This window comes from Palaemon carinicauda, chromosome 26 (assembly GCF_036898095.1).
Source record: "Palaemon carinicauda isolate YSFRI2023 chromosome 26, ASM3689809v2, whole genome shotgun sequence".
In the NCBI taxonomy this organism is placed as follows: Eukaryota; Metazoa; Arthropoda; class Malacostraca; order Decapoda; family Palaemonidae; genus Palaemon; species Palaemon carinicauda.
In genome coordinates this window covers 25,723,969-25,751,417 of record NC_090750.1, presented here as the reverse complement: position 1 = coordinate 25,751,417, position 27,449 = coordinate 25,723,969, and positions in this window count along the sequence as shown.

Below are 27,449 nucleotides of genomic sequence, written 5' to 3'. Positions count from 1 at the left end.
GGGGGGGAGTAATCACTCCTTAACTCTGTTCGGCTCGTTGTGTAGCGCTCCGCAACGACTCTAACAGCGTACACAATGTTCATAAACAACAACGTTACCCCGGGGCAATTAGTTCACGGGTATACAAAGAACACTATAAAATTTGTACCCAAATAGTAAATGCAATCATGTAAATGTAAAGGCAATTTAGGCAATGGGCCTAGAAATCAGTTATCATATACATATATACGAACAGAAAGAAAAAGGTGCATTCACATACAGAATATAATTATGGAAAATTGGCAAAGCAATTAGGCAATGGGCCTAAAACATTCACTTTCGGCTTATATGTATACAACAGAGAAAAATGTATTCATACACAGAACATAATCATGCATTTCCATCTGACGGCAACCTGCCCTCTTACATTAATTAAATCACTTTTTACACTACCACATGTGGGGTACCACCATAGGGGAACAAGAGGGAGGGGCCTGGCTCTGTACAACGCTCGTTTCGTAAGTACGAGAGACTATCCCGTCCCCGTTCCCCACACCTACGCACTTCCAATCTCCGTGGATTCATGCCACTTACAAACGTTCTCACTTCACCCTCCCTACCTACCAGGGAGACACTCCCTCTCTCACTTACTGTTTTGCAGCTACATTTCATAGACTGTCACCCTTTAGCAGACGATCCATCATTTCTCGTTGCTTCGCGGCCGCCCTTCTCAATGGGCGTGCAGAACGTTTTTTAACGTTCGTCTGCTTCGATTCCTTTTCACCTTCACTGTTCGCACTGAACGTATTGTTCTCGTCATGAGTGTCCCTGTCGAAGGTCTCTGTGGCCAGTTGTTGGGATGTCGCAGCCGGAGCCATTTCCTGGTTGTCCCCAGACGTCTCCACTATCCCTGGCATTCCGTCTGTCGAACTGAACAAACCCTCTTTTCCATCGTTGTCTTCTCCGTCTCCATCATCCTCCACAGAGTGGGTATTTTCCAGGGGAACCAGATGGCTAACAGCTCGCTGTGACTCGACACCCTCAAACAACACTTTGGCCGAACGTACGAAGCCGTCGTCGTCCGGATACGTTTCTACAACGCGTCCAAGGGGCCACGTAGCTCTTCTTTGATGTTCTTGTCTTACCAACACGACGTCTCCAGGGTGCAGCTTGGAAGGTTCCCCGGACTGACAGTCGTGTCGGGCTCTCAGGGCACTCAAATATTCCTTTCTCCACCTCTCTCTGAATCTCTTCAAAGAGTCTGTTAGTTTCAAATAACGATCACGTAGCCTCTGGGAGGTACAAATGAGAAGGGGTGAGGACTTCATCCTCGCATCCGTCGCCGCTCTACATAAGCGGGCGATTATTCACTACGGCTTCGGCTTCTTTCACCAGTGTCAATAAGTGGGCGTTCGGTAGATACTTTCGGCCGAGGGCTATTTGGAGGGTTCGCTTCGTCACCCCTATCAGCCTCTCCAAGAATCCACCCTTCCAAGGTGCTCTGGGCATCTGAAACCTCCATTGTATTCCCGTTCTCCTTAGGAACTGCTGAACCTCATCTTCTTCGTAGAGTCCCTGCAGGAGGTGGCTGGCGGTTTTGAACGTCTGGTGATTATCAGAGGTGATGTATTGGGGGGCGCCATGCGTTGCGCAGAATGGCCTTAAAGCCAAGACGAATTCTTCCGCTTCCAAGGAGGGGCAGAAGTCGAGATACACGGCCCTACTGGCCATGCACGTTACAATCAGGATGTACCCTGGTTGCGTTTCAGTTTGTATGGCTGCTAAATGGTCCACTCCAACTTCTGTAAAGGGTTTCTCGAGGGTTGTTCTTTCCTTCGGTAGGGGGGAGGGGGGGTGGTGGTTGTTTTGACGAATACTGGAAGGCGCGCCAACACTCCATACATTCTTTTACCACCCGCTTGACAATAGAACGCAGACCCGCCGCCCAACATTTCTGTCGAAAGATACCCATTATAGTATTCACACCACAATGTAAATGCAACTGGCGTAAATATTTTAAATAAACCCTAACTAAACGCCCTTTGGCTGGCAAGAGAATTAACTGATTAATTTCTTCTAACTTGGACACTCGTCCTCTAGTACAAATGAGTCTATCTTTCATTACTAAATTCAACTGTCTTACTAAATTGACAACTTCACGAGGGGGTCTGACTCCGCCTTCCAAGTAAGCATAAACTGAAGGCAAATAATTTTTCTGCACTACCAGAACAACAATACTAAACGGATTCCGTTCTATTTTTGCAAACTTTAAAATTAGTCTGACTACTCTCAACAAGAATTGGAACCCTACTTCCCTTTTCAGGATGTCCCAAATCTCGCCTGGGGGGTAGGACACATCTCCCTTAACTATTGTACCGCAGCTACTACCTGAGTTTGATGTAGCGGATCTTCCTTCTTGCAAGGAACAGGCTTTCCCGTGGTCGTGAGGAATTCTGGACCGTTCTTCCACAGGGAGTTAACTTGCAGTTGCCAAGTCGTTGCACCTCTGGATAGGATATCGGCAGGGTTCTGGTGACTAGGGACATGGTTCAGGCTGAAGCTACAAACCTACTGAATAAAGACAATCTCTGCCACTCTGTTAGAAACAAACACATTTTTATGAGACCTGGCATCGGGAGATGCTACCCATGCCAACGTTACCTTGCTGTCAGTCCACATGACTATTTCTCGTGGCTCGATCAGTTCATTGAGAGTTCTTGCTAATCTGCTGCCTAGTAACAAGGCCATCAGCTCTAGCTTGGGGATCGTCAGTTTGCTCATCCCTTTCGCAGTGATCCTCATTTTGCTTGTTATTAGACTTACCCGATTGCAATCGTCCCTGGTATATGCCACTGCTCCGTATGCCTTACTGCTGGCATCAGTGAACACATGTAGTTCTAAACCCTTTTTGCCTATCGATCTTGGAAAGGTGATGTCGCTCACCGCTTTCAAATCATTCAACAATTCACTCACCTCCTTAGCCTTTTCTTCTCCTAACACGTCATCCCAACCTACATTATCCTCCCATAGTTGTTGGAGGAAAAGTTTTCCCCTTACAAATAATGGGCTGCTCAAACCTATTGGATCGTAAATCGAGACCAACATGGAAAGTACCCTACGCTTCGTAGGCACCCATCCCTCTCCCAATTCACTAATCCCCTTACTTGCCTTCAAACACAATCTGTTCACGTCCCGGGCCCATCGCAGCCCGAGCACGTTCACACTCACAGGCTCACTCCACTGTCTCTCGCTATCGAAGGCCAAGTGATTGGTTGCCCACCCCTCCAAAGGCATACCCCTCCCCTTCAAGATGTTATTGACAGACTCATGCTCTTGCCTCATGTGTTGTAAATCCTCAAATGTGGCCAGATAGTTATTGACATATAAGGATTTTACCAAATCTGGCTGGCCTTCTTCTTTAAAATGACTATTTAATATCTGTTGTAGCAAAAATGGACTAGCTGTGATGCCGAACACCACGACTCTAAATGCGAAGGTGAGCGCTCGACCAGCTGCCTCGCGCCACAGAAATTGTGTGTATTTGGCATCACAAGGATCTAACAAAACACGATGGAATGCTTTACTTATGTCGGCTAACATGGCATATCGGTTCAACCTAAACCTTATGATTAAATTGTATGCTACCTCTACCAAATTGGGCCCAGGTAAGAGACATTCATTCAATGACTTACAAACCTTTGACTTTGCCGAGGCATTGAACACAATTCTAAGGGGGGTGGTACGGCTGTCTTTCCTGACCCCAAAGTGTGGTGGTAATAACCTTCCACTATGGGATCTTTCACCTCAGATATAAAACCTGCTTCGATATATTTGTCTATCACTCCCTGATATTGTTCAAAATATTTCCTATCCTTTCTGAATTTGGTCTGCAACGGCTCTAACTGCACCACAGCGTTACGATAATTTGTTTCTGGCCTAGCATCCGACCCGAATGGTAGGCTAACCTGATATCCCTCAGGTTTTTTCACAACGCTTTGCCATACCTTTCGCATGGCCTTGGCCTCGCGAACAGTGTATTGCTCAGATGGGGCGATGCCAACACGGTCTAAACGCCACCACTCGTCTACATCACACAGATATGGCTCGTTCGTGATTCTGCACACTCTCAACGTTCTCACCTGCTCAATCCTCTCCCAATGCAATAGCCAATGCGGCACCTTCCCATATGGCGACATGCCATCATGCGTCAGGGAGAGATTGATCCCATCCACTCTCTCCATGCCTATTACAAAATAACTAAAGTAGTCAGCCCCTACTAACACGTGGACATTCTTCAACACATCCGACTTGTTGGCTGGATCGGCTAACTTGACTCCCTTGGTCAACAGAAGCTGTCTGACTTTCCCATAACCAGTGTTTTGTATCGGGACGTCTACGCTCTCATGTGCTACTAGTTTCATACGCACGATTCTTTTGCCCATTTCAACCCTGCAACTTACTACATCGTATTGTCCGCTTATTTCCTCGGAACCAAATGGAGCTATATTTAAGGATTCTCGTCCTACCACCGGTAGGCCTAATTGATGGACAATTTTTGCTGAGATGAAGCTCCTCTGGCTTCTTGAGTCGAGGAATAGGCGGACTCGCTTACTACCTTGCTTTTGTTGGATACCTGCCATGGCTGTTGGCAAGATAGTGCATGGGAGTTCCACATCAGACCTCTGCGCGATCTTTGCGCTTGTGCATGGTTTAGCCTCTACTTTAGTCTTGGGTGGTCGGGGGGAAGTTTCGGGCTGCTGAGGTGTCGCATTCACTACGGGGCGGGACGTCATTGTTTGACTACTACTATGACTAGGGATCGATTGCGGTAGTCTACCCGCATCGCAAATTGCAGTGTGGTGCTTAGCATTACAGTTTCTACAGGAATTTGAGACGGGACATTTGTCACTACGGTGACCTGATTTCGTACAATTAAAACAAAGACCCCTTTTCAGCAAAATGCGACGTCTGGCAGCTACGTCAGTCACTTGGCGACATCCGTGAGGCTGGTGCCGTTCGCTACAAAATGGGCAGGAATTATTGTGGATGGGATGGGTTTTTGGTCTTACACTACTGTCTGGTCTTTTGTCACTCTCAAGACTGTTACCTCTCTGCAACGCATCGTCTTCTAGCATTCTCACAATAAAGTCTATTGCCTTAAAAAACTCTTCCAACGTATAGTCACATTTTCTCAAATGCTCGACCACTTTGCGGTAGAGCTTTCCCTCAGATAATTTTTGATTAATGAGGCTCATGACCATGCCCTGGCCTATGTCATTGGTACTCAGTCTTTTGATTTGTTCGATTAGGATGGTCAACTCAAAACGGAACCTTTTGAGTTCTACTGGGTTTAGTGACGGCACAAAGATGGTGGCTAATTTACGGTGCAGAATCACGAGTGTCTGGTGCACGTTGCCATACTACTTATCTAAAAGGTCTAATGCTACACTATAGTTCGCGGCGGTTACACTTAGAGATTTAATGATTCTAAGCGGCTCTTTGCCCAACGTCCCCAATAAATAAGTAAATTTAGACACTTCGTCTAAATCTGCTCTTCAGTCCACGTGGATCGTGAAGAGCTCACGGTACGATGCGTACTCTTGCACTTCCCCTTCAAACGTGGGGAGAGGCAGCGGCTTCAACCTGGGGAGGGCAACATTCCCCGTTGAAGTGCTTATAATTTTGTTTATCCTATTATACAGTAGAGTAGAAGCGAGTATAGCTTCACCCAACGTGTGCCTAATTCGGGCTTCAATACTAGATTCTAGTTTCACACACTGGCTTTTGTATAGCTCTCTTAGCTGTCGGACCTCTACCTGCAACTCCGTTACCAAATTCTGGTAAACAGACTCAGAATAGGTCTCTAATAGCGCTCTTTGCGTTTCGCTAAGTAAGTCGTTTATTAGGCCCATCGACGCCTCGATGTGCACGATCGTGGCCACCGCCATTTTGATTAACTTTACGTTAAGTTTTGGGTGGGGGGGGGGGTTGGCAAAGCAAGGAAAGAGAAGTAATTTTACGTTAGGAAGGGACTCAAAAAAACTGACCCACGTGGTCGATCGCACATCGGGACGTTGAGGACCTTAATTGTTCGTCTCTCCCTCTCTCTCTCTCAAAGGTTCATTTTTTAAATTAGTCCTGTCCGGCTCTGGGAAGCACTTGGGATCCGGTTCGAAGGACCAAATGTTGTGATTTTCACCAGTTTATTAAATATGCCCAATGTACTGGGCGGATCGCAAGGCCTTGAAGAGGCGAGATTCCCAAAACCTTCCAGGAGTTAACTATAATACGGCGACCAAATGTACGATTTTATTATAAAAATAAACTCTGATACAAGACAAACAACATCCTTAAGCATTCACAAGACTTAATGAAAAACAAGGCTGACTCTTGGTAATGTAACACGTGCTCTTCAAGCACAAAGCCCACACCGGACTCATTAACAAACTGAAAATTGTGACAATTCGAATTCAATACACAACGAATCACACACCAAATATCCCTATTCTTATTTAACTCAGGATTCAGATCCCCAATCACAAGGATCTCTACATTAAACTGCGATATAAAAACTACATGTCTTGCACACAAACTTATACTACAACCAACCTGGTACACGAGGTAGAGAGAAGAGAACAAATTAATAAAGGACTTATCTTTAGGGGGGACGATGAAGATAAGAGGCCGAGCGAGGCTCGGCAGCTTCGAAGAAAAGTTCGTTTTCCCGCGTTAACCAAAGTTTCCTTAACAAAGTGGAGGGAAATCTTAGTTTATTTCTTTGCAAGGGGTTTGACAATGCCTTTTTATTTACTACAAGATCGTATAACAGTCAAGGCTTTTCTTTAAATACAAGGGAAGGCTTAAGGCTTCGGTTGAGGGCCAGAATTTGTCCATATCCAATGACTTGGAAAGTCATTGACATTAAACACATACATAAGACATTTTTGTCATGTTGCCTCAATTTTACGTTAGATTCATCATTGATATATTATAAACAGACAATTTCCATAACACTCGCTCCTTCCCCACCAGGTGGTTAAGATTTTGGTTCCAATACAGTCGCGTATTAAACCTCAAGTCTTTCGCCCGTGAGATCCCCCAGCCTTCCCTCATTTGACGAAACGTTCTGATGTCAAATGGCGGGACTTTCGAATGGCCAGTTCGAAAATTTCTGACATCCTCCACACCCGAAATAAGGGGCGTCAAAACGTCAGTAAATCAGGCAAGACTGGACTCGGGGGGGGGGGGAGTAATCACTCCTTAACTCTGTTCGGCTCGTTGTGTAGCGCTCCGCAACGACTCTAACAGCGTACACAATGTTCATAAACAACAACGTTACCCCGGGGCAATTAGTTCACGGGTATACAAAGAACACTATAAAATTTGTACCCAAATAGTAAATGCAATCATGTAAATGTAAAGGCAATTTAGGCAATGGGCCTAGAAATCAGTTATCATATACATATATACGAACAGAAAGAAAAAGGTGCATTCACATACAGAATATAATTATGGAAAATTGGCAAAGCAATTAGGCAATGGGCCTAAAACATTCACTTTCGGCTTATATGTATACAACAGAGAAAAATGTATTCATACACAGAACATAATCATGCATTTCCATCTGACGGCAACCTGCCCTCTTACATTAATTAAATCACTTTTTACACTACCACATGTGGGGTACCACCATAGGGGAACAAGAGGGAGGGGCCTGGCTCTGTACAACGCTCGTTTCGTAAGTACGAGAGACTATCCCGTCCCCGTTCCCCACACCTACGCACTTCCAATCTCCGTGGATTCATGCCACTTACAAACGTTCTCACTTCACCCTCCCTACCTACCAGGGAGACACTCCCTCTCTCACTTACTGTTTTGCAGCTACATTTCATAGACTGTCACCCTTTAGCAGACGATCCATCATTTCTCGTTGCTTCGCGGCCGCCCTTCTCAATGGGCGTGCAGAACGTTTTTTAACGTTCGTCTGCTTCGATTCCTTTTCACCTTCACTGTTCGCACTGAACGTATTGTTCTCGTCATGAGTGTCCCTGTCGAAGGTCTCTGTGGCCAGTTGTTGGGATGTCGCAGCCGGAGCCATTTCCTGGTTGTCCCCAGACGTCTCCACTATCCCTGGCATTCCGTCTGTCGAACTGAACAAACCCTCTTTTCCATCGTTGTCTTCTCCGTCTCCATCATCCTCCACAGAGTGGGTATTTTCCAGGGGAACCAGATGGCTAACAGCTCGCTGTGACTCGACACCCTCAAACAACACTTTGGCCGAACGTACGAAGCCGTCGTCGTCCGGATACGTTTCTACAACGCGTCCAAGGGGCCACGTAGCTCTTCTTTGATGTTCTTGTCTTACCAACACGACGTCTCCAGGGTGCAGCTTGGAAGGTTCCCCGGACTGACAGTCGTGTCGGGCTCTCAGGGCACTCAAATATTCCTTTCTCCACCTCTCTCTGAATCTCTTCAAAGAGTCTGTTAGTTTCAAATAACGATCACGTAGCCTCTGGGAGGTACAAATGAGAAGGGGTGAGGACTTCATCCTCGCATCCGTCGCCGCTCTACATAAGCGGGCGATTATTCACTACGGCTTCGGCTTCTTTCACCAGTGTCAATAAGTGGGCGTTCGGTAGATACTTTCGGCCGAGGGCTATTTGGAGGGTTCGCTTCGTCACCCCTATCAGCCTCTCCAAGAATCCACCCTTCCAAGGTGCTCTGGGCATCTGAAACCTCCATTGTATTCCCGTTCTCCTTAGGAACTGCTGAACCTCATCTTCTTCGTAGAGTCCCTGCAGGAGGTGGCTGGCGGTTTTGAACGTCTGGTGATTATCAGAGGTGATGTATTGGGGGGCGCCATGCGTTGCGCAGAATGGCCTTAAAGCCAAGACGAATTCTTCCGCTTCCAAGGAGGGGCAGAAGTCGAGATACACGGCCCTACTGGCCATGCACGTTACAATCAGGATGTACCCTGGTTGCGTTTCAGTTTGTATGGCTGCTAAATGGTCCACTCCAACTTCTGTAAAGGGTTTCTCGAGGGTTGTTCTTTCCTTCGGTAGGGGGGAGGGGGGGTGGTGGTTGTTTTGACGAATACTGGAAGGCGCGCCAACACTCCATACATTCTTTTACCACCCGCTTGACAATAGAACGCAGACCCGCCGCCCAACATTTCTGTCGAAAGATACCCATTATAGTATTCACACCACAATGTAAATGCAACTGGCGTAAATATTTTAAATAAACCCTAACTAAACGCCCTTTGGCTGGCAAGAGAATTAACTGATTAATTTCTTCTAACTTGGACACTCGTCCTCTAGTACAAATGAGTCTATCTTTCATTACTAAATTCAACTGTCTTACTAAATTGACAACTTCACGAGGGGGTCTGACTCCGCCTTCCAAGTAAGCATAAACTGAAGGCAAATAATTTTTCTGCACTACCAGAACAACAATACTAAACGGATTCCGTTCTATTTTTGCAAACTTTAAAATTAGTCTGACTACTCTCAACAAGAATTGGAACCCTACTTCCCTTTTCAGGATGTCCCAAATCTCGCCTGGGGGGTAGGACACATCTCCCTTAACTATTGTACCGCAGCTACTACCTGAGTTTGATGTAGCGGATCTTCCTTCTTGCAAGGAACAGGCTTTCCCGTGGTCGTGAGGAATTCTGGACCGTTCTTCCACAGGGAGTTAACTTGCAGTTGCCAAGTCGTTGCACCTCTGGATAGGATATCGGCAGGGTTCTGGTGACTAGGGACATGGTTCAGGCTGAAGCTACAAACCTACTGAATAAAGACAATCTCTGCCACTCTGTTAGAAACAAACACATTTTTATGAGACCTGGCATCGGGAGATGCTACCCATGCCAACGTTACCTTGCTGTCAGTCCACATGACTATTTCTCGTGGCTCGATCAGTTCATTGAGAGTTCTTGCTAATCTGCTGCCTAGTAACAAGGCCATCAGCTCTAGCTTGGGGATCGTCAGTTTGCTCATCCCTTTCGCAGTGATCCTCATTTTGCTTGTTATTAGACTTACCCGATTGCAATCGTCCCTGGTATATGCCACTGCTCCGTATGCCTTACTGCTGGCATCAGTGAACACATGTAGTTCTAAACCCTTTTTGCCTATCGATCTTGGAAAGGTGATGTCGCTCACCGCTTTCAAATCATTCAACAATTCACTCACCTCCTTAGCCTTTTCTTCTCCTAACACGTCATCCCAACCTACATTATCCTCCCATAGTTGTTGGAGGAAAAGTTTTCCCCTTACAAATAATGGGCTGCTCAAACCTATTGGATCGTAAATCGAGACCAACATGGAAAGTACCCTACGCTTCGTAGGCACCCATCCCTCTCCCAATTCACTAATCCCCTTACTTGCCTTCAAACACAATCTGTTCACGTCCCGGGCCCATCGCAGCCCGAGCACGTTCACACTCACAGGCTCACTCCACTGTCTCTCGCTATCGAAGGCCAAGTGATTGGTTGCCCACCCCTCCAAAGGCATACCCCTCCCCTTCAAGATGTTATTGACAGACTCATGCTCTTGCCTCATGTGTTGTAAATCCTCAAATGTGGCCAGATAGTTATTGACATATAAGGATTTTACCAAATCTGGCTGGCCTTCTTCTTTAAAATGACTATTTAATATCTGTTGTAGCAAAAATGGACTAGCTGTGATGCCGAACACCACGACTCTAAATGCGAAGGTGAGCGCTCGACCAGCTGCCTCGCGCCACAGAAATTGTGTGTATTTGGCATCACAAGGATCTAACAAAACACGATGGAATGCTTTACTTATGTCGGCTAACATGGCATATCGGTTCAACCTAAACCTTATGATTAAATTGTATGCTACCTCTACCAAATTGGGCCCAGGTAAGAGACATTCATTCAATGACTTACAAACCTTTGACTTTGCCGAGGCATTGAACACAATTCTAAGGGGGGTGGTACGGCTGTCTTTCCTGACCCCAAAGTGTGGCTGGTAATAACCTTCCACTATGGGATCTTTCACCTCAGATATAAAACCTGCTTCGATATATTTGTCTATCACTCCCTGATATTGTTCAAAATATTTCCTATCCTTTCTGAATTTGGTCTGCAACGGCTCTAACTGCACCACAGCGTTACGATAATTTGTTTCTGGCCTAGCATCCGACCCGAATGGTAGGCTAACCTGATATCCCTCAGGTTTTTTCACAACGCTTTGCCATACCTTTCGCATGGCCTTGGCCTCGCGAACAGTGTATTGCTCAGATGGGGCGATGCCAACACGGTCTAAACGCCACCACTCGTCTACATCACACAGATATGGCTCGTTCGTGATTCTGCACACTCTCAACGTTCTCACCTGCTCAATCCTCTCCCAATGCAATAGCCAATGCGGCACCTTCCCATATGGCGACATGCCATCATGCGTCAGGGAGAGATTGATCCCATCCACTCTCTCCATGCCTATTACAAAATAACTAAAGTAGTCAGCCCCTACTAACACGTGGACATTCTTCAACACATCCGACTTGTTGGCTGGATCGGCTAACTTGACTCCCTTGGTCAACAGAAGCTGTCTGACTTTCCCATAACCAGTGTTTTGTATCGGGACGTCTACGCTCTCATGTGCTACTAGTTTCATACGCACGATTCTTTTGCCCATTTCAACCCTGCAACTTACTACATCGTATTGTCCGCTTATTTCCTCGGAACCAAATGGAGCTATATTTAAGGATTCTCGTCCTACCACCGGTAGGCCTAATTGATGGACAATTTTTGCTGAGATGAAGCTCCTCTGGCTTCTTGAGTCGAGGAATAGGCGGACTCGCTTACTACCTTGCTTTTGTTGGATACCTGCCATGGCTGTTGGCAAGATAGTGCATGGGAGTTCCACATCAGACCTCTGCGCGATCTTTGCGCTTGTGCATGGTTTAGCCTCTACTTTAGTCTTGGGTGGTCGGGGGGAAGTTTCGGGCTGCTGAGGTGTCGCATTCACTACGGGGCGGGACGTCATTGTTTGACTACTACTATGACTAGGGATCGATTGCGGTAGTCTACCCGCATCGCAAATTGCAGTGTGGTGCTTAGCATTACAGTTTCTACAGGAATTTGAGACGGGACATTTGTCACTACGGTGACCTGATTTCGTACAATTAAAACAAAGACCCCTTTTCAGCAAAATGCGACGTCTGGCAGCTACGTCAGTCACTTGGCGACATCCGTGAGGCTGGTGCCGTTCGCTACAAAATGGGCAGGAATTATTGTGGATGGGATGGGTTTTTGGTCTTACACTACTGTCTGGTCTTTTGTCACTCTCAAGACTGTTACCTCTCTGCAACGCATCGTCTTCTAGCATTCTCACAATAAAGTCTATTGCCTTAAAAAACTCTTCCAACGTATAGTCACATTTTCTCAAATGCTCGACCACTTTGCGGTAGAGCTTTCCCTCAGATAATTTTTGATTAATGAGGCTCATGACCATGCCCTGGCCTATGTCATTGGTACTCAGTCTTTTGATTTGTTCGATTAGGATGGTCAACTCAAAACGGAACCTTTTGAGTTCTACTGGGTTTAGTGACGGCACAAAGATGGTGGCTAATTTACGGTGCAGAATCACGAGTGTCTGGTGCACGTTGCCATACTACTTATCTAAAAGGTCTAATGCTACACTATAGTTCGCGGCGGTTACACTTAGAGATTTAATGATTCTAAGCGGCTCTTTGCCCAACGTCCCCAATAAATAAGTAAATTTAGACACTTCGTCTAAATCTGCTCTTCAGTCCACGTGGATCGTGAAGAGCTCACGGTACGATGCGTACTCTTGCACTTCCCCTTCAAACGTGGGGAGAGGCAGCGGCTTCAACCTGGGGAGGGCAACATTCCCCGTTGAAGTGCTTATAATTTTGTTTATCCTATTATACAGTAGAGTAGAAGCGAGTATAGCTTCACCCAACGTGTGCCTAATTCGGGCTTCAATACTAGATTCTAGTTTCACACACTGGCTTTTGTATAGCTCTCTTAGCTGTCGGACCTCTACCTGCAACTCCGTTACCAAATTCTGGTAAACAGACTCAGAATAGGTCTCTAATAGCGCTCTTTGCGTTTCGCTAAGTAAGTCGTTTATTAGGCCCATCGACGCCTCGATGTGCACGATCGTGGCCACCGCCATTTTGATTAACTTTACGTTAAGTTTTGGGTGGGGGGGGGGGTTGGCAAAGCAAGGAAAGAGAAGTAATTTTACGTTAGGAAGGGACTCAAAAAAACTGACCCACGTGGTCGATCGCACATCGGGACGTTGAGGACCTTAATTGTTCGTCTCTCCCTCTCTCTCTCTCAAAGGTTCATTTTTTAAATTAGTCCTGTCCGGCTCTGGGAAGCACTTGGGATCCGGTTCGAAGGACCAAATGTTGTGATTTTCACCAGTTTATTAAATATGCCCAATGTACTGGGCGGATCGCAAGGCCTTGAAGAGGCGAGATTCCCAAAACCTTCCAGGAGTTAACTATAATACGGCGACCAAATGTACGATTTTATTATAAAAATAAACTCTGATACAAGACAAACAACATCCTTAAGCATTCACAAGACTTAATGAAAAACAAGGCTGACTCTTGGTAATGTAACACGTGCTCTTCAAGCACAAAGCCCACACCGGACTCATTAACAAACTGAAAATTGTGACAATTCGAATTCAATACACAACGAATCACACACCAAATATCCCTATTCTTATTTAACTCAGGATTCAGATCCCCAATCACAAGGATCTCTACATTAAACTGCGATATAAAAACTACATGTCTTGCACACAAACTTATACTACAACCAACCTGGTACACGAGGTAGAGAGAAGAGAACAAATTAATAAAGGACTTATCTTTAGGGGGGACGATGAAGATAAGAGGCCGAGCGAGGCTCGGCAGCTTCGAAGAAAAGTTCGTTTTCCCGCGTTAACCAAAGTTTCCTTAACAAAGTGGAGGGAAATCTTAGTTTATTTCTTTGCAAGGGGTTTGACAATGCCTTTTTATTTACTACAAGATCGTATAACAGTCAAGGCTTTTCTTTAAATACAAGGGAAGGCTTAAGGCTTCGGTTGAGGGCCAGAATTTGTCCATATCCAATGACTTGGAAAGTCATTGACATTAAACACATACATAAGACATTTTTGTCATGTTGCCTCAATTTTACGTTAGATTCATCATTGATATATTATAAACAGACAATTTCCATAACACTCGCTCCTTCCCCACCAGGTGGTTAAGATTTTGGTTCCAATACAGTCGCGTATTAAACCTCAAGTCTTTCGCCCGTGAGATCCCCCAGCCTTCCCTCATTTGACGAAACGTTCTGATGTCAAATGGCGGGACTTTCGAATGGCCAGTTCGAAAATTTCTGACATCCTCCACACCCGAAATAAGGGGCGTCAAAACGTCAGTAAATCAGGCAAGACTGGACTCGGGGGGGGGGGGGAGTAATCACTCCTTAACTCTGTTCGGCTCGTTGTGTAGCGCTCCGCAACGACTCTAACAGCGTACACAATGTTCATAAACAACAACGTTACCCCGGGGCAATTAGTTCACGGGTATACAAAGAACACTATAAAATTTGTACCCAAATAGTAAATGCAATCATGTAAATGTAAAGGCAATTTAGGCAATGGGCCTAGAAATCAGTTATCATATACATATATACGAACAGAAAGAAAAAGGTGCATTCACATACAGAATATAATTATGGAAAATTGGCAAAGCAATTAGGCAATGGGCCTAAAACATTCACTTTCGGCTTATATGTATACAACAGAGAAAAATGTATTCATACACAGAACATAATCATGCATTTCCATCTGACGGCAACCTGCCCTCTTACATTAATTAAATCACTTTTTACACTACCACATGTGGGGTACCACCATAGGGGAACAAGAGGGAGGGGCCTGGCTCTGTACAACGCTCGTTTCGTAAGTACGAGAGACTATCCCGTCCCCGTTCCCCACACCTACGCACTTCCAATCTCCGTGGATTCATGCCACTTACAAACGTTCTCACTTCACCCTCCCTACCTACCAGGGAGACACTCCCTCTCTCACTTACTGTTTTGCAGCTACATTTCATAGACTGTCACCCTTTAGCAGACGATCCATCATTTCTCGTTGCTTCGCGGCCGCCCTTCTCAATGGGCGTGCAGAACGTTTTTTAACGTTCGTCTGCTTCGATTCCTTTTCACCTTCACTGTTCGCACTGAACGTATTGTTCTCGTCATGAGTGTCCCTGTCGAAGGTCTCTGTGGCCAGTTGTTGGGATGTCGCAGCCGGAGCCATTTCCTGGTTGTCCCCAGACGTCTCCACTATCCCTGGCATTCCGTCTGTCGAACTGAACAAACCCTCTTTTCCATCGTTGTCTTCTCCGTCTCCATCATCCTCCACAGAGTGGGTATTTTCCAGGGGAACCAGATGGCTAACAGCTCGCTGTGACTCGACACCCTCAAACAACACTTTGGCCGAACGTACGAAGCCGTCGTCGTCCGGATACGTTTCTACAACGCGTCCAAGGGGCCACGTAGCTCTTCTTTGATGTTCTTGTCTTACCAACACGACGTCTCCAGGGTGCAGCTTGGAAGGTTCCCCGGACTGACAGTCGTGTCGGGCTCTCAGGGCACTCAAATATTCCTTTCTCCACCTCTCTCTGAATCTCTTCAAAGAGTCTGTTAGTTTCAAATAACGATCACGTAGCCTCTGGGAGGTACAAATGAGAAGGGGTGAGGACTTCATCCTCGCATCCGTCGCCGCTCTACATAAGCGGGCGATTATTCACTACGGCTTCGGCTTCTTTCACCAGTGTCAATAAGTGGGAGTTCGGTAGATACTTTCGGCCGAGGGCTATTTGGAGGGTTCGCTTCGTCACCCCTATCAGCCTCTCCAAGAATCCACCCTTCCAAGGTGCTCTGGGCATCTGAAACCTCCATTGTATTCCCGTTCTCCTTAGGAACTGCTGAACCTCATCTTCTTCGTAGAGTCCCTGCAGGAGGTGGCTGGCGGTTTTGAACGTCTGGTGATTATCAGAGGTGATGTATTGGGGGGCGCCATGCGTTGCGCAGAATGGCCTTAAAGCCAAGACGAATTCTTCCGCTTCCAAGGAGGGGCAGAAGTCGAGATACACGGCCCTACTGGCCATGCACGTTACAATCAGGATGTACCCTGGTTGCGTTTCAGTTTGTATGGCTGCTAAATGGTCCACTCCAACTTCTGTAAAGGGTTTCTCGAGGGTTGTTCTTTCCTTCGGTAGGGGGGAGGGGGGGTGGTGGTTGTTTTGACGAATACTGGAAGGCGCGCCAACACTCCATACATTCTTTTACCACCCGCTTGACAATAGAACGCAGACCCGCCGCCCAACATTTCTGTCGAAAGATACCCATTATAGTATTCACACCACAATGTAAATGCAACTGGCGTAAATATTTTAAATAAACCCTAACTAAACGCCCTTTGGCTGGCAAGAGAATTAACTGATTAATTTCTTCTAACTTGGACACTCGTCCTCTAGTACAAATGAGTCTATCTTTCATTACTAAATTCAACTGTCTTACTAAATTGACAACTTCACGAGGGGGTCTGACTCCGCCTTCCAAGTAAGCATAAACTGAAGGCAAATAATTTTTCTGCACTACCAGAACAACAATACTAAACGGATTCCGTTCTATTTTTGCAAACTTTAAAATTAGTCTGACTACTCTCAACAAGAATTGGAACCCTACTTCCCTTTTCAGGATGTCCCAAATCTCGCCTGGGGGGTAGGACACATCTCCCTTAACTATTGTACCGCAGCTACTACCTGAGTTTGATGTAGCGGATCTTCCTTCTTGCAAGGAACAGGCTTTCCCGTGGTCGTGAGGAATTCTGGACCGTTCTTCCACAGGGAGTTAACTTGCAGTTGCCAAGTCGTTGCACCTCTGGATAGGATATCGGCAGGGTTCTGGTGACTAGGGACATGGTTCAGGCTGAAGCTACAAACCTACTGAATAAAGACAATCTCTGCCACTCTGTTAGAAACAAACACATTTTTATGAGACCTGGCATCGGGAGATGCTACCCATGCCAACGTTACCTTGCTGTCAGTCCACATGACTATTTCTCGTGGCTCGATCAGTTCATTGAGAGTTCTTGCTAATCTGCTGCCTAGTAACAAGGCCATCAGCTCTAGCTTGGGGATCGTCAGTTTGCTCATCCCTTTCGCAGTGATCCTCATTTTGCTTGTTATTAGACTTACCCGATTGCAATCGTCCCTGGTATATGCCACTGCTCCGTATGCCTTACTGCTGGCATCAGTGAACACATGTAGTTCTAAACCCTTTTTGCCTATCGATCTTGGAAAGGTGATGTCGCTCACCGCTTTCAAATCATTCAACAATTCACTCACCTCCTTAGCCTTTTCTTCTCCTAACACGTCATCCCAACCTACATTATCCTCCCATAGTTGTTGGAGGAAAAGTTTTCCCCTTACAAATAATGGGCTGCTCAAACCTATTGGATCGTAAATCGAGACCAACATGGAAAGTACCCTACGCTTCGTAGGCACCCATCCCTCTCCCAATTCACTAATCCCCTTACTTGCCTTCAAACACAATCTGTTCACGTCCCGGGCCCATCGCAGCCCGAGCACGTTCACACTCACAGGCTCACTCCACTGTCTCTCGCTATCGAAGGCCAAGTGATTGGTTGCCCACCCCTCCAAAGGCATACCCCTCCCCTTCAAGATGTTATTGACAGACTCATGCTCTTGCCTCATGTGTTGTAAATCCTCAAATGTGGCCAGATAGTTATTGACATATAAGGATTTTACCAAATCTGGCTGGCCTTCTTCTTTAAAATGACTATTTAATATCTGTTGTAGCAAGAATGGACTAGCTGTGATGCCGAACACCACGACTCTAAATGCGAAGGTGAGCGCTCGACCAGCTGCCTCGCGCCACAGAAATTGTGTGTATTTGGCATCACAAGGATCTAACAAAACACGATGGAATGCTTTACTTATGTCGGCTAACATGGCATATCGGTTCAACCTAAACCTTATGATTAAATTGTATGCTACCTCTACCAAATTGGGCCCAGGTAAGAGACATTCATTCAATGACTTACAAACCTTTGACTTTGCCGAGGCATTGAACACAATTCTAAGGGGGGTGGTACGGCTGTCTTTCCTGACCCCAAAGTGTGGCTGGTAATAACCTTCCACTATGGGATCTTTCACCTCAGATATAAAACCTGCTTCGATATATTTGTCTATCACTCCCTGATATTGTTCAAAATATTTCCTATCCTTTCTGAATTTGGTCTGCAACGGCTCTAACTGCACCACAGCGTTACGATAATTTGTTTCTGGCCTAGCATCCGACCCGAATGGTAGGCTAACCTGATATCCCTCAGGTTTTTTCACAACGCTTTGCCATACCTTTCGCATGGCCTTGGCCTCGCGAACAGTGTATTGCTCAGATGGGGCGATGCCAACAGGGTCTAAACGCCACCACTCGTCTACATCACACAGATATGGCTCGTTCGTGATTCTGCACACTCTCAACGTTCTCACCTGCTCAATCCTCTCCCAATGCAATAGCCAATGCGGCACCTTCCCATATGGCGACATGCCATCATGCGTCAGGGAGAGATTGATCCCATCCACTCTCTCCATGCCTATTACAAAATAACTAAAGTAGTCAGCCCCTACTAACACGTGGACATTCTTCAACACATCCGACTTGTTGGCTGGATCGGCTAACTTGACTCCCTTGGTCAACAGAAGCTGTCTGACTTTCCCATAACCAGTGTTTTGTATCGGGACGTCTACGCTCTCATGTGCTACTAGTTTCATACGCACGATTCTTTTGCCCATTTCAACCCTGCAACTTACTACATCGTATTGTCCGCTTATTTCCTCGGAACCAAATGGAGCTATATTTAAGGATTCTCGTCCTACCACCGGTAGGCCTAATTGATGGACAATTTTTGCTGAGATGAAGCTCCTCTGGCTTCTTGAGTCGAGGAATAGGCGGACTCGCTTACTACCTTGCTTTTGTTGGATACCTGCCATGGCTGTTGGCAAGATAGTGCATGGGAGTTCCACATCAGACCTCTGCGCGATCTTTGCGCTTGTGCATGGTTTAGCCTCTACTTTAGTCTTGGGTGGTCGGGGGGAAGTTTCGGGCTGCTGAGGTGTCGCATTCACTACGGGGCGGGACGTCATTGTTTGACTACTACTATGACTAGGGATCGATTGCGGTAGTCTACCCGCATCGCAAATTGCAGTGTGGTGCTTAGCATTACAGTTTCTACAGGAATTTGAGACGGGACATTTGTCACTACGGTGACCTGATTTCGTACAATTAAAACAAAGACCCCTTTTCAGCAAAATGCGACGTCTGGCAGCTACGTCAGTCACTTGGCGACATCCGTGAGGCTGGTGCCGTTCGCTACAAAATGGGCAGGAATTATTGTGGATGGGATGGGTTTTTGGTCTTACACTACTGTCTGGTCTTTTGTCACTCTCAAGACTGTTACCTCTCTGCAACGCATCGTCTTCTAGCATTCTCACAATAAAGTCTATTGCCTTAAAAAACTCTTCCAACGTATAGTCACATTTTCTCAAATGCTCGACCACTTTGCGGTAGAGCTTTCCCTCAGATAATTTTTGATTAATGAGGCTCATGACCATGCCCTGGCCTATGTCATTGGTACTCAGTCTTTTGATTTGTTCGATTAGGATGGTCAACTCAAAACGGAACCTTTTGAGTTCTACTGGGTTTAGTGACGGCACAAAGATGGTGGCTAATTTACGGTGCAGAATCACGAGTGTCTGGTGCACGTTGCCATACTACTTATCTAAAAGGTCTAATGCTACACTATAGTTCGCGGCGGTTACACTTAGAGATTTAATGATTCTAAGCGGCTCTTTGCCCAACGTCCCCAATAAATAAGTAAATTTAGACACTTCGTCTAAATCTGCTCTTCAGTCCACGTGGATCGTGAAGAGCTCACGGTACGATGCGTACTCTTGCACTTCCCCTTCAAACGTGGGGAGAGGCAGCGGCTTCAACCTGGGGAGGGCAACATTCCCCGTTGAAGTGCTTATAATTTTGTTTATCCTATTATACAGTAGAGTAGAAGCGAGTATAGCTTCACCCAACGTGTGCCTAATTCGGGCTTCAATACTAGATTCTAGTTTCACACACTGGCTTTTGTATAGCTCTCTTAGCTGTCGGACCTCTACCTGCAACTCCGTTACCAAATTCTGGTAAACAGACTCAGAATAGGTCTCTAATAGCGCTCTTTGCGTTTCGCTAAGTAAGTCGTTTATTAGGCCCATCGACGCCTCGATGTGCACGATCGTGGCCACCGCCATTTTGATTAACTTTACGTTAAGTTTTGGGTGGGGGGGGGGTTGGCAAAGCAAGGAAAGAGAAGTAATTTTACGTTAGGAAGGGACTCAAAAAAACTGACCCACGTGGTCGATCGCACATCGGGACGTTGAGGACCTTAATTGTTCGTCTCTCCCTCTCTCTCTCTCAAAGGTTCATTTTTTAAATTAGTCCTGTCCGGCTCTGGGAAGCACTTGGGATCCGGTTCGAAGGACCAAATGTTGTGATTTTCACCAGTTTATTAAATATGCCCAATGTACTGGGCGGATCGCAAGGCCTTGAAGAGGCGAGATTCCCAAAACCTTCCAGGAGTTAACTATAATACGGCGACCAAATGTACGATTTTATTATAAAAATAAACTCTGATACAAGACAAACAACATCCTTAAGCATTCACAAGACTTAATGAAAAACAAGGCTGACTCTTGGTAATGTAACACGTGCTCTTCAAGCACAAAGCCCACACCGGACTCATTAACAAACTGAAAATTGTGACAATTCGAATTCAATACACAACGAATCACACACCAAATATCCCTATTCTTATTTAACTCAGGATTCAGATCCCCAATCACAAGGATCTCTACATTAAACTGCGATATAAAAACTACATGTCTTGCACACAAACTTATACTACAACCAACCTGGTACACGAGGTAGAGAGAAGAGAACAAATTAATAAAGGACTTATCTTTAGGGGGGACGATGAAGATAAGAGGCCGAGCGAGGCTCGGCAGCTTCGAAGAAAAGTTCGTTTTCCCGCGTTAACCAAAGTTTCCTTAACAAAGTGGAGGGAAATCTTAGTTTATTTCTTTGCAAGGGGTTTGACAATGCCTTTTTATTTACTACAAGATCGTATAACAGTCAAGGCTTTTCTTTAAATACAAGGGAAGGCTTAAGGCTTCGGCTGAGGGCCAGAATTTGTCCATATCCAATGACTTGTAAAGTCATTGATATTATACACATACATAAGACATTTTTGTCATGTTGCCTCAATTTTACGTTAGATTCATCATTGATATATTATAAACAGACAATTTCCATAACACTCGCTCCTTCCCCACCAGGTGGTTAAGATTTTGGTTCTAATACAGTCGCGTATCAAACCTCAAGTCTTTCGCCCGCGAGATCCCCCAGCCTTCCCTCATTTGACGATAAGTTCTGATGTCAATTGGCGGGACTTTCAAATGGCCAGTTCGAAAATTCCCTACAGATTTTCTTATAATCTTTATCAATTATTGCTTATGCGTTTACGCAGTGGAGATCTGTATTCATATAGATATTTTGATAAGATTGCAAGGAGTCGTAGAGATAGAAAAAGAAGTACAGTAAACATGACGCCTCCTGTGAGCCCCACCCCTGGACTGAGTAACCCAACCCCAGGACATGGTAACCCCCCTCCCATTGTGACACTAGTAAATGCTCGCTCTGCAATCCTTCCTTTTCAGGGTCGGGTTAATGGGTTCTTGCCTTAGAATGTGGAGTCATGGATTTCATCCGTCGATGCCCATTTAAATGCTAAACAGATTATAGACCCATTTATACAATTACAAGAAGCTAAAAGTTTTATAGACTTTTCTTAAGGAGATGCGAGTGCGTACTTAAGGGGAGTTTCTTTTCAAGAGGCAGTTACATGGGAGGATTTCAGAGTTAGGCTACGTGCGGTCTATGGAGGTGAGGAAGCCTTAGATGTAGTTTTAACATTAAGAAATACACTTAATCAAGCCACTATGACTCTGCTTAATGTTATTGAGAGAGCAGCTCGCATAGCCGATAGGCTAAACGAGTATCAAGATATTTTAGGTAATTCCACTTGGGTTACTAGAGATAACATCTCCGTGAAAGATTTCTTACGATTAATGTATTTAACTTGCATGACACTTATGTTGCCTGAAGCTTTAGTGCGGTGTTTTGATAAAAAGTTAACGCCAGCAAGTACAGAATTGGAAATATATAAACAGATACTGAAACGTATGTCTAAGTGTCCTGATCTTGATCCCGTGTTTACACAAGTTTTTGCAAAGAATGAAACTAAGCCACAACAAGTAAACTTAGTTCATAATAGTCAAGTTGCAAGAATGACGTGTTATAATTGCAAACGTCAAGGTCACTTGATTGCAGACTGTAGAACGAGATTCTGTTCGTTACATAATAGTTCTACTCATTCATATAGTCAGTGCTACTCACGTAAGACACAACAAAATCCTAGAAATACACAGTCAATTTCACAGTCAGTTTCATATGGAAATAAAAAAGAAAAATCCTCAGTTCAATCAGAAGAAACAGCCAAACGTCAATGTAGTTCAAAATCAGAAACAAACAAATAGTTCTTCGAATAACACTGATCCTGGGACGTCAAACCAGCACTCGCAAGGTCACACTAATTCTCAGAATGTACAGAGCAAAGCAAATACCACATAATTAACTTCAGTGGGGAAGAGAGTGATGTTGGGTCAAGGTCCTTCATATCAACATCAGTAGTATTGAATAATCCATTTAATGTTTTATCAGATCATTGTGAGGCAATAAAATTTCCTATGAAACACACTGCCGAATTAAATAAATCAGTGCTTGCTCCCGTAGATATGCAACAAATTCATACAATAATAAGTCAAAATGATTACGACCAACATTATATGCTGTAAATTTAGAACACCGATCCTTTACGTTATTTTTTTACTCTGGTAGTCCACGTAATATCATGGATTTGAGGACACATCATTTGTTGTTTTCGATCTTCCCTATAGAAAAGTCCGGAGTAAGGGTCTCGGGTATAGGAAATAGTGAATTAAATGTAATAGGCGTAACTCATGTTCAGTTCAAGGTCGGTTAGCGCACGTTTGCCGATACATTTGTTGTTGTAAAAAACATTGATATGTATCCAGCTGCAATTATAGGATACCCATCTATGGGCAATCAAAACATTATCTCAGCCCCTGCCAAGCACGGTGTGTATATCAAAGGAAAATTCTATAAGTCTTTTACCTTAAAATCAGTTATGGATAAAAAGGAGACGACAAATAAAACAGTGACATACGTTGAAGAACCAATAACTTGTGTCACTAATAAAGAAATAATATACGCGACCCAACCGAAATCTCGTTCACCCGTAATATCATCTTGCACGCAATCTATCGAGCCGAACGTAACTTCGAACTTAATAGCGTAAATAAAGAAAACGTTACCGGGATCTGAAATATTAATCCTTTCCGACACTTTGAAAACTAACGGATTGTCCATCACACAAGCTATTTATACAGTAGGCCTACATCAACAATGTAATATTGAAGTCTGTAATCATTTAAATACCACTTTAGTGATTCACAAAAATCAACATATCTTGGATGTAGAAGTTTATAAACATCGTATTCTTACCGTTGCTGAAATCAATCACACTGAATCAGTTGCGGATGAATCCCTTTTGCAATCTATTAAAAATAAAATTAGTAAAGACATTGGAGAAAAAGAAATTCAGCAGAAATTTTTTGGACTTTTAACTGAGTATCGTGATGTTCTTTTCCACTACGGAGGGATGCTTATGAAAAACAGATGTGATCGAGCATCAAATAAGATTAAAGGACAAGCAGAAAATTATCTATGTACCCTCGTGCAGACTCCCTATGAAATTCCAGAATGAAATAAATGATGAAGTAGGTAAAATGGTAAAAGAAGGAGTCATTAGGAAATCGAACAGCCCTTATTATTTTCCATTAATATTTGTACCGAAAAATGATCGAACATGGCTTATCTGCGTAGATTTCCGTCACTTGAATGAGGAAACGATCCATGATCGATTCCCAGTGCTATGTACTGACGATAGTTTATCTCTCTTAGGTCAGAATATATATTTTACCAGTTTGGACTTAAAGGCTTTCACCAGATATCATTAGAAGAAAATAGTATCCCCTACACAGCCTTCAGCACAGCCAGGGGACATTATGAAATTTTACGTATGCCTTTTGGTTTACGTTGTGCTCCCATAACATTTACAAGAATGATTAACATAGTGTTTGGAGACTTGCTAGGGGATATATTGCATGCCTATATGGACGACCTTGTAATCTTTTCCAATACCTTAGAAGAACATCTACGTAAATTAGAACTAGTACTACAGAGACTATGACAACATAACTTAAGGGTAAAGATTAGTAAGTGTGAATTTTTCAAAACAGAATAATTAGTCTATTTGGGTTTTACGGTGTCAAGCCAAGGTCTTAAAGTAGTCCATGATAAGGTGTCGGCTATCCGTAATTATCCGATACCTACTAATGTCAAGGGAATACAGAAATTTCTGGGTTGTAGTGGATATTACAGGCGTTTTATACGCAATTATTCAATAATAGCCGCTCCCCTAACTGATCTTACGAAGAAGGGCATAGATTTTATATGGTCTGAGCAACATCAACAGGCGTTTAATACCTTGAAAGATGAACTGTGTAGTTCTATCTTGAAATTTCCTGACTTCGGTGCAATAGATGCCTCAGACTTAGGAGTAGGTGGGGTATTGCTTCAGCAATATGGAAAACAATTTTTCCTGATAGCTTTTTATTCTCGAAAACTGAGAACTTCCGAAAGTAAGTATGCAGTTTAAGACAAGGAAGGGCAAGCTATTGTTAATTCACTAGTGCATTTTAAGTTCATAATAAACGTTATCCTGTTAAGGTTCTTACTGATCATAAACCACTAACCGACTTCTTTAAAGGCTTGAGCCACAGCCCCAAACGAACTCGGTGGCATTTGATCATTCAAGACTTTGGCTCAAGAATCGGGTATTTACCAGGGAAAGCAAATATCATTGCTGATGCATTATCATGCAACCACGTGTCATCTTGTACGGAGCCTTTAGCTGAATTAATAGATATATCAACATCCATGCCTATTGTTAAAACGATATCTGAACAAGAAGATCTAGGGTGGAGTGCTGAATTATTACAGACTGAACAAAGAAAAGATCAGAAATTAGAAAAAATTATAAATGCTTTGCAAGGCAATCATAAGAAAAAAGAATATATAAAGTATACGCAGCAGAATTATATAATCAAAGATAATATTCTGTGTAGAACCGTGACAAGGAAAACCCGCAATACACCACATGTGACTAACGACCAGGTAGTGGTACCAGTTTCACTTATATCCACTGTCTTAAATTGGTTGCATGCACACCCATTGCATGGACACCCGGGGTTCTCATTAATGTCACAGAAAGCCAAATCATTGTTTTATTGGCATACGATGCTTATAGATATAAAAAAAACATAGCTAATTGTCGCACTTGTCAGGAAAACAAAGGGCACACAAAAACACCTGTCAGCCTAAGGGCTTATCCCGAGCCCAATCAACACTTTGAAAGAATACATTTAGATTTATTAACAGGATTTTATGAGTCAGACAGAGGAAATAAGCACTTCTTAGTAATTGTAGATGCTTTGACTCGATATACAGAACTAATAGCGCTTAAAACTAAAACTGCGATTGAATGCGCTACGAAGTTTTACGAGTGTTACATTTGTAAACATGGAATTCCACACATGATAATCTCAGACTCGGGTGGAGAATTTAATAATCACTTTCTTACCTCATTGTGTGAATTCCTTACCATAAAGAAAATCAATACTATGATCTATCACCAAGAGTCGAATGGGCTAGTAGGAAGAGCGAATAGGAAGGTTTTAAACATATTAAGAGTAACACTAGGGGGATCAGACCCCAACTGGGATATTGCAATACCTGCGGTACTGAGTACTCTGAATCATATCATATATCAATTAAAATGTCACCGCACGGGGCATTGTATGGTACCCCAGTTAGAACGCCTTTCCAAGTATTAACGCCTACAACTAATTTATCAAATCCTTTAAAAGAATGTATAAATGCAAGCAAAAGTCGTTTTCATATCCTTCGAAAGAATTTAGAAGAATCGCAAATCATAATGAGAAGGAATCATGATAAAATAGCGAAGCCAACTAAAATATATACCGTGGGTGACAATGTATACATACAGGTAAATGTACATAAACGACTCAATTATAAACTAACACCTAAGTTTGAAGGCCCATTTAACATTTTGGAAACATTAACGGCCAATAGGTTTAGAGTTTAAAACGTATCCCAACCCACTGATGAGAGAATCGTACCATTGGCTCACATAAGAAATTAAAATAAGAGGGGAAGAAGTGAGGGAAACATTTTTATTTTTCTTATTTTTGTGAACATTATATGTTTAAAAAGTTTTTTCTTATTAATACAGGAGTAATTACATATATTTTTCTCATTAGAGATTTCCAAGATGAAGTTTTTATTGTTAGGAGTGATATTGTCTCTCGAACGGAACTAAGTAACTTACGGTATTAATGTTGTGTTTACAATAAATCATTAAGTGCTGAAATTACTAATTAGACTTTAACATCAATATGGATATTTGTAGTAGTTCTTACTTAGATGTCATACGGAATGGTCATCCGACCAAACCATCTATACTTCTGTGATGGAGATGTTAATAACTGTTTTTAAGGAATAAACTATTTTAAAATGAACTTACCTAGACTTACTTGAAGATGTAACATACCAAGTCTAATATACAAAACATTGAAGATGATATTTGATGGGAACCCGAATGTGTGTTAATAACAGTATCACACCAATAAATAGTGGCAGCGAATAAAACTCTCAGAACCAGAGAAAGATCTTCCAGGAATCAACAGTAATGAATCTACAATTTTGACTAAATATCTACGTCCACCGAAGAAATGAAAACATTTAATACCAACAAATAAATGTTATACAAACTGAGGAACTGGATCTTCAATCAACATCCTAAGAAAACCAAGGACTGACATTCAACGTTTACTAAACATTGAAGAAACATATCCAGGAAGCACTACATTCAACGGAAATCGGACCGAAAGCATTCACCGAAACATCAATAAGAAGAATCAATCCAGTGAGAGAGAGAGGAAATGACGACATCACCCTACGCCCATATAAACCGAAGCTAAGTACATTTCTTTACTCATTTCCGTTTTAGACAGTGAAGTGTAGTTATCCCAAGTCAATCGTCCATTAT